Raw genomic sequence first — 9,684 nt, forward strand, 5'->3', positions numbered from 1 at the left:
GGGACCACATCTTCAGCGGTGCGGTACTAACCCAATGCCACACGAAAAAATTTAGCACATAAAACCCATTGCGATAAATTATCTCCCCGCAGTCACCGATGTAGTTGCGGAAATTTTCGAAAACTATTTGACGTACGAAACTGAATTCAGTTATTCACCTGATCAAGCATTGTAAGTAGCTCACAATTATTCAGTTGATGTTTCGGCGCACACCGCAACAAACACAACCACTTATGAAATTCACGTACAGAGTCAAGACCAATAAATACTAACAAAATACTAATGAAGACCCGACATCTGGGTGAGCAGTAACCACGACCGACCCGTAGTTACACATCCATCATTTCATGAACATAGAAATCTTCTGTGTAAAGCAAGAAAAATTGACTATATTTATTCGTAGCCATAAGACCTCTCGCAACGGTCACAGATTTTTGCAAGTCTTCTTTGAAATTAACCCAAGTTGTAGTCGGTCTTAAACAACAAGGTTAAACTTCCTCTCCGCCGTAGAATAGTGCTTCGGGAAGCACAGTTTGGCTTAGGAGCTCAGGATAATTCAGTTCTTAAGCCCATAAATTATTAACCGTGTCTCGAATCCAGCCTCAGTTTTACGACTTGTCACGTCCGGGCTTGGGTTACCCGGCGGTTGCTCAGCCCTTATGATACGCTCGGGCAATATTACGGCTGCATATAAAAACGGTGCTGCCGCTGAAGTATTACTAATATTATCATGTTCGCAATATTAGATCCCTATTCCGTCACACTGAATTTCAGCAGATTATGTTCAACTTTAGTGCTGTGAGTGTCAGACAGGTGGACTTAAATGAATACCGCTGCGCAAAATGAAGCTTTTGAAAGCAATTGGAGGGAGCACAAATGTCGCTACGAGCACCTTTAAAATGCAGTTTTTGACCGGTACAAGCACTGAAAAAACGTGGGACAGTGCCAACTAGGGTGACCTTACAGTTTATTGGTCATCTGGTTAGTGATCTTTCAGTGAAGCCAAAATGTTGGATTGCAGTAGGTATAGGCCTTCCGCTGTGATGATCCTTTCTATGGCGATGGCAGTGAAACGGTTGTAAACTAACTGTCAGGCTGAGCATTCCTGTAATTCTTCATTTCCTTGTATGTTGGGATAGGCATGTCCAAAGTGGGTGATGCACTAAATATGAGTTTCGGCAGAAAGGAGCTTATAATGAGTACGGTTTGTTTATTTGTAAATTTGTGGAACTGAGTTGCAAGTGCGAATTATGTTCGACCTAAATCTATCGAGTAAACACAGAAATGAGTTTTAATCCTGACTGATGTGTGGACCACAACAGGACAGGCCATTATAATAGCTAGGGTTTCACATGATTTGCTGATGCTAAAAAAGGAATTCCACCTTACGGCGCGCCTGGATCCCAAAGACTCAAAAATGCACGAACTAGCTAGCATTTCCGGCGGCCATTCAATACGTAACTTGGAGTCTCAGATATTTAGTGGTTACTTTAAACAAAGTTGTGATAATTTCCCGTGCTTTTGGACGTAATATCCGGCAAACGAGTGAATGATTGCGCTGGTTTTCTAATGGAGAATGCAGTTTTCCATTCGTTGCTGTCGGATGTGGATGAGAGCGCCTTTAATTGTCCGACCGTTGAGCATCGGATCAAGTGGCCTATCTTTGACATGTGTTAGGTACCGAAGTGATCTACCCCGCAAAAACAGATATACAAAAAATCAGGCAAATCAGACAATCCCACCGAGTTAGTATTGAGATAATCGACTTCATTTTACTAGTATAACACGTAGTATGCTGGTACGTGCCCAAAAGTGCCTGAAATGAACTGGCTGTTGGAATCCGGAGGACGGGAGCTCCGAGACCCAGGTCATACACGACGGTATGGTGTTTCGAATTAGGGTATGTTATGCATGCCGAAAATTCTGATGTGGTGAAGCTATCAAGAAATGCCATTTTTGCCCAACATCTTAGTAAGGGTGCAAAAAATTTCAAAGCTGTTTTGAATAATCTGTTGAATTTATTTAGAGGAAACCCTCCATTAGATCAGTTTGGATCTCGTTTGATAATTCGCCCACAGCACAACCAGGTAAACGCTGGGCCAAGTACTGCTTATCAGTAGTGCGACTAGCTCTCAGTTAGACTGGATATAGCGCCACTCATCCTTCAGTCGCAGTAACCGAATCACGTGGTCACATACTGCCACGTTTCCTCGAGTGATGACGTATCAAAGGAACGTTTCAGTCATCTGACATACACATTCTTTCTCTGATACACTCATTGATTGCTGATGAAACGGTGATACTACAAATGTGGCAGGCATGGGAGTTACATGATCTCTTCCAGTAAATTCGCTTGAAAAGGGAGTTCTTTGCGGAATTTGTGGGCTCGCTTTGTACCATTTGCTCGGACTAGGGCAACACTCAACGAATATCCCGAAACGTTCAGCATGACGCGTTAAAGTGAACAGTGATGTTTAGTTTTTCTAAGTAGGTTGTGTATGAGAGTTTCGCCTTCATGCCCAAAAGTCTGCAACTGGTTAGTTGGTATTTAGTAATAAATTACTCCACAGGGAATGCGTTCTTATTTTGTTGATGCCGTGACCAATATAAACATCACCTTTACGTGGTCACAACCCTTTGAGAATGGGGATGCTTGAACCTCCATGTAGGATATTGAGGTGGTAGCTGATGCCGCCGGACTGGAGAACTACTGGAGAAAGTTATCGACGCTGAAGATCCTACTTAGAGGCGACACTGGATTCGGCCAGAAGAGATCCTTGGATGATAGACTGGGCCTTCGAGAAGGGCGTCCTTGGAGCGGAGTTCGACATGCCAGCCGATCGCCCTGGTGATAGGGTATGCCGCAATCAAGCTTGACGGTTATCCAAGCGCTGCCGTGATGCTGGTTTGCGGATAAATGAAACAAAGATGCAGCTCGCGCGTAGTTCGCTGATACGGCTGAGTCATAACTGGGTCACGGGAAAGTAAGCCCACTGCACTAACAATTGGCAAAGATCAAGGATTGTGCTGTTATCAATTCAAAGTGGTCTCTACGGCAGTCTCTTGGACGAGCAGAATACTACAGCCGGTTTGTTAAGGTTTTCAGCACGATCGCTGCAACCGTATCGGCGCAGACCTAAAGCAGCGGAATGGAGCTATCGTACATGCCAGTCGTGTCCTGGCTAACAGACTAACGCGACCACTGAGGAAGTGTTTTAGCGATCATCTTGGCCCTGGATCAATGGAGCCACATCTGCTTTGGCAAAGGCATTATGTCGAAATCGATCCCATTCACAGTTCAGCAGAAGCTGGGTATCAGCCGGCTAAGGATGGCACCAAACCACATCTTCAGCGGTGCGCTACTAACCCAATGCCACACGAAAAAATTTAGCACATAAAACCCATTGCGATAAATTATCTCCCCGCAGTCACCGATGTAGTTGCGGAAATTTTCGAAAACTATTTGACGTACGAAACTGAATTCAGTTATTCACCTGATCAAGCATTGTAAGTAGCTCACAATTATTCAGTTGATGTTTCGGCGCACACCGCAACAAACACAACCACTTATGAAATTCACGTACAGAGTCAAGACCAATAAATACTAACAAAATACTAATGAAGACCCGACATCTGGGTGAGCAGTAACCACGACCGACCCGTAGTTACACATCCATCATTTCATGAACATAGAAATCTTCTGTGTAAAGCAAGAAAAATTGACTATATTTATTCGTAGCCATAAGACCTCTCGCAACGGTCACAGATTTTTGCAAGTCTTCTTTGAAATTAACCCAAGTTGTAGTCGGTCTTAAACAACAAGGTTAAACTTCCTCTCCGCCGTAGAATAGTGCTTCGGGAAGCACAGTTTGGCTTAGGAGCTCAGGATAATTCAGTTCTTAAGCCCATAAATTATTAACCGTGTCTCGAATCCAGCCTCAGTTTTACGACTTGTCACGTCCGGGCTTGGGTTACCCGGCGGTTGCTCAGCCCTTATGATACGCTCGGGCAATATTACGGCTGCATATAAAAACGGTGCTGCCGCTGAAGTATTACTAATATTATCATGTTCGCAATATTAGATCCCTATTCCGTCACACTGAATTTCAGCAGATTATGTTCAACTTTAGTGCTGTGAGTGTCAGACAGGTGGACTTAAATGAATACCGCTGCGCAAAATGAAGCTTTTGAAAGCAATTGGAGGGAGCACAAATGTCGCTACGAGCACCTTTAAAATGCAGTTTTTGACCGGTACAAGCACTGAAAAAACGTGGGACAGTGCCAACTAGGGTGACCTTACAGTTTATTGGTCATCTGGTTAGTGATCTTTCAGTGAAGCCAAAATGTTGGATTGCAGTAGGTATAGGCCTTCCGCTGTGATGATCCTTTCTATGGCGATGGCAGTGAAACGGTTGTAAACTAACTGTCAGGCTGAGCATTCCTGTAATTCTTCATTTCCTTGTATGTTGGGATAGGCATGTCCAAAGTGGGTGATGCACTAAATATGAGTTTCGGCAGAAAGGAGCTTATAATGAGTACGGTTTGTTTATTTGTAAATTTGTGGAACTGAGTTGCAAGTGCGAATTATGTTCGACCTAAATCTATCGAGTAAACACAGAAATGAGTTTTAATCCTGACTGATGTGTGGACCACAACAGGACAGGCCATTATAATAGCTAGGGTTTCACATGATTTGCTGATGCTAAAAAAGGAATTCCACCTTACGGCGCGCCTGGATCCCAAAGACTCAAAAATGCACGAACTAGCTAGCATTTCCGGCGGCCATTCAATACGTAACTTGGAGTCTCAGATATTTAGTGGTTACTTTAAACAAAGTTGTGATAATTTCCCGTGCTTTTGGACGTAATATCCGGCAAACGAGTGAATGATTGCGCTGGTTTTCTAATGGAGAATGCAGTTTTCCATTCGTTGCTGTCGGATGTGGATGAGAGCGCCTTTAATTGTCCGACCGTTGAGCATCGGATCAAGTGGCCTATCTTTGACATGTGTTAGGTACCGAAGTGATCTACCCCGCAAAAACAGATATACAAAAAATCAGGCAAATCAGACAATCCCACCGAGTTAGTATTGAGATAATCGACTTCATTTTACTAGTATAACACGTAGTATGCTGGTACGTGCCCAAAAGTGCCTGAAATGAACTGGCTGTTGGAATCCGGAGGACGGGAGCTCCGAGACCCAGGTCATACACGACGGTATGGTGTTTCGAATTAGGGTATGTTATGCATGCCGAAAATTCTGATGTGGTGAAGCTATCAAGAAATGCCATTTTTGCCCAACATCTTAGTAAGGGTGCAAAAAATTTCAAAGCTGTTTTGAATAACCTGTTGAATTTATTTAGAGGAAACCCTCCATTAGATCAGTTTGGATCTCGTTTGATAATTCGCCCACAGCACAACCAGGTAAACGCTGGGCCAAGTACTGCTTATCAGTAGTGCGACTAGCTCTCAGTTAGACTGGATATAGCGCCACTCATCCTTCAGTCGCAGTAACCGAATCACGTGGTCACATACTGCCACGTTTCCTCGAGTGATGACGTATCAAAGGAACGTTTCAGTCATCTGACATACACATTCTTTCTCTGATACACTCATTGATTGCTGATGAAACGGTGATACTACAAATGTGGCAGGCATGGGAGTTACATGATCTCTTCCAGTAAATTCGCTTGAAAAGGGAGTTCTTTGCGGAATTTGTGGGCTCGCTTTGTACCATTTGCTCGGACTAGGGCAACACTCAACGAATATCCCGAAACGTTCAGCATGACGCGTTAAAGTGAACAGTGATGTTTAGTTTTTCTAAGTAGGTTGTGTATGAGAGTTTCGCCTTCATGCCCAAAAGTCTGCAACTGGTTAGTTGGTATTTAGTAATAAATTACTCCACAGGGAATGCGTTCTTATTTTGTTGATGCCGTGACCAATATAAACATCACCTTTACGTGGTCACAACCCTTTGAGAATGGGGATGCTTGAACCTCCATGTAGGATATTGAGGTGGTAGCTGATGCCGCCGGACTGGAGAACTACTGGAGAAAGTTCGCGACGCTGAAGATCCTACTTAGAGGCGACACTGGATTCGGCCAGAAGAGATCCTTGGATGATAGACTGGGCCTTCGAGAAGGGCGTCCTTGGAGCGGAGTTCGACATGCCAGCCGATCGCCCTGGTGATTGGCTCAATCAAGCTTGACGGTTATCCAAGCGCTGCCGTGATGCTGGTTTGCGGATAAATGAAACCAAGATACAGCTCGCGCGAAGGTCGGTGACATCGCCCTGTCATAATGTAGGTCACGGAGAAGTAAGCCCCCTGCCCGAAAACTTAGCAAAGATCAAGGATTGTGCTGTTTTCAATTCAAAGTGGTCTCCACGGCAGTTTCCTGGACGAGCGGAATACTACATCCTGTTTTTTCAAGGATTTCAGCATGATCGCTGCAACGCTGTTGGCGCAGACGTAAAGCAGCGAAATGGATTTATCGAATATGCCAGTCTTTTCCCGGCTAACGCTGAACAGAAGTACTCAACAATCGAAGAAGTATGTTTAGCGATCGTCTTGGCCCTGGATCAATGGAGCCACATCTGCTATGGCAAAGTTGTCATGTCGAAATCGATCCCATTCACAGTTCAGCAGAAGCTGAGAATCAAACGGCTAAGGATGGCACCATACCACCCTCAAACAAATGGCCTCACGGAACGTAATAACCAAACGTTCAATGAGTGGCTGAGGGCCAAACGAGGTAACTGGGTAGTGAATTGGGATGGTGTTGCTAGCTCATCGTGCACCCATACAGCCAAACATAGGCAAGGCCCCGTTCATGTACGGTCAAAATCCGCGCCTTTGGGTTGATCAGGTTAATGGATTCAGGATTAGAATCCAGTTTCGGCAATAAATAAAATGAATTTTGACAGCTGAATTGATCAAACCGGTGCAATTGAGATAACAGAGTAATCTATCTGTTTTGTTCATCTTACTACTCTTTGCGGATTTGAGAATACTGATGAGAACTGTTATTCGCTTGCTGTTGAATATTTTTTTCAAAGTTACGGGAAAATGTATTTTGATACTGCTGTGAGGAAAGTCGGTGAATTCCACTTGGTGTTGACCCACTCTGAAAGACTAAGAAGCGTTGTCTAGTTGCTTCATCCTTAATAATAATAATAATAATAATCATTATCGTCATCTCAGAAAACTCCAGCTAGGCTCGAACCCGCGACCTTCCAGCTAGCGACTGGGCACTCAGTCGTTCATTGACGAGCGGTTGATCAGATTAAACAGGATATAGCAGACCTATCCTTCATTCGCGAAAATCACACTACGTGGTAACCTACTGATTAGCTGCTCAAGTGATGACTTGTCAGAGGGAAGGTTTACACACGCAGTGAAGTCATCCTTCCTCTGAGCGCTGCTCATCGCTTCGCAATATGCGGCGCGTTGCAGCCTTGTACCAAGACCAGACCGCGTGTGTCAGCATTGGGCCAAGTTCAAACAGTGTCCCTCCAATAACTAACTTCAGACCGTTGTGTTCTCGCACTCGCACGCACTCACTCAGTCGCTCGTTCGGAATATAGCTGTTGTTTTCCCTTCTGTGAATCGTTTTTTCCGGCATTAGGCACTGAAGCAACTCGCCTTTCTGGATAAGGTCCGCGTGATACCCACAGGCTGGTTTGAGACTGCAAGATACTGCTTCTGACCGATGTCGGGAGCTTTCATGCAGTCAGTTTCAAATACCGACATTGGCGATGAACGCTGATATCGTGTTATCGATGATGATGATGATGAGTGGCTGGCGGCCAAAGGAGGTGACTAGGAAGTGAACTTGCCAATGGTGTTGCTAGTTCATCATCCTTCCATACAGTCAACCAGAGGCAAGTTCCTGTTGATGCTGATGTACGGTCGACATCCGTGCCTTCCGGTTGATCAGGAAATCGGGTCGGGACCACCAACGCGCTTGTCTCCGGAGGAGATAGAGGAGGAAAGAAGGAGAGCTCGAGAAAACTTAACCGCCGTTCAGGAAATGACTAGGCTTAAAACGGTAATTCGAAAGGGACGCACATTCCCCATAGGTATGACGGTCAAGAGAAAGGGTCACCAGAATCCTGGAAGGAATGAACTGGTGTGGGGGAAGCTAGGCAGTCGGTGCCGGGATCCGTTTGTCGTTACCGATCGCCTGGAAAACGTCTATACGATTCAAAATGGCCGGGGGTCGAAAAGAATAAATGAGACGCAGATTCGTAAGCGGCAAGATACAGTTAAAAGGCTGCCGACTAGACCCGTTGCAGAAGCCGATCTGACGGAGGTAAATGTAATTCGATGGGATGCGAACGATCCTTAAGGGGTGGTGTATAATTGTGATACTGCTGATGAGGGAGGTATGTGAGTAGTAAACTCGCTTGAAAAGGAGATCTTTGCGGAATCTGTTTACTCAATTTGTAACATTTGTTTGAACTTGGGTAACGTTCAATGAATATATGTTGAACACGTTCAGCAAGACGCGTTCAAGTGAAGACGGATGTTTAGTGTTTCTAATTAAGATGCAAATTAGGGGATTGCTTTCCTGTCCAATAGTCATGTAACGGATCAGTTGGCATTTTGTCATAAACTACTAACCAGGGAGGTCCATGTTCCTGTCACTGGTTTTACGAAGAGGTTGAAACAGTTCACATTGTGATACAAAATTTTACTATCACGTTTTGTTACAAAAAGCCGTATTAATTTCCCCATGGACCAAAGGTTTCTGAAAGGTACTCATAAAGCCAGTAGATACGTGAAAACAATTTTGTAGACCCAGGTTGCTTCTTGGTGCTGCCCGAAGCGCATGGGTGCAAAACCAAGTCCTAGAAAACACCACCATTCACCAATGAACACATATTTTTGGAATAGGTTTGCATTAATGATCAGTCATTTAACAAGCTGATGGAAATGGTAGGTCATACCATGATAGCATAAACCTTTGTACCGCGGACCTATTAGATTTGTGGGGATACTTCTTTGCCATACATTTGTACAGCAAAGTTTGATTCACAGGAGACGCGCAGTATAAAACTCCAGACACATACAGCTTCAAGTAAGCCCGAATATGGTGCGTCGATGTTCGCTCCTTATTGCGTTCTTGTTCTACATCGAACACGTCGCATGGATGGATGCCGTCGATGTCCACAGTTTGTCATCATTCTTAAACCGTAATCCGTCGAAGAACTGGGTTGTCCTGGTCGCTGGTCCCAAAACCTGGGAACATTATCGACACCAGGTAGGTTTCCCTTGTTTTTTATTTGTTTGAGGCTCAAACGTTTATCTTAATCCCGGAAGAAAGGGTTGTCAAAGTTTGCAATAGTGGTCCCCAAACATATTTTCCTACCTGGTTTTTTCCGGGGCTGTGATATTTCGCTCGGATAGCCGGTGGATACAAGCTCCAACTGATGGACACACTAATCCAAACACTAATGGACACACATTTCGTGGCCTGTATTCGTTTATGTTAGTTGCTCCTTGTCGCAAAACAATATTGCGTTTTGTGTGGGGTCGATTCTACGTTCCTAATAAACTCAGATTTTACTGGGGCGCATAGTTTGGTTCACAATAATCGAAATCCGAATTCCGTCACCCATAAGTTCGTATTGTTGCGCTATGTGACGAAAAATCACGGCTTTTGTGTGGGAGGGGGGGGGGTGG

This window comes from Opisthorchis viverrini (assembly GCF_000715545.1).
Source record: "Opisthorchis viverrini unplaced genomic scaffold opera_v5_304, whole genome shotgun sequence".
NCBI lineage: Eukaryota > Metazoa > Platyhelminthes > Trematoda > Opisthorchiida > Opisthorchiidae > Opisthorchis > Opisthorchis viverrini.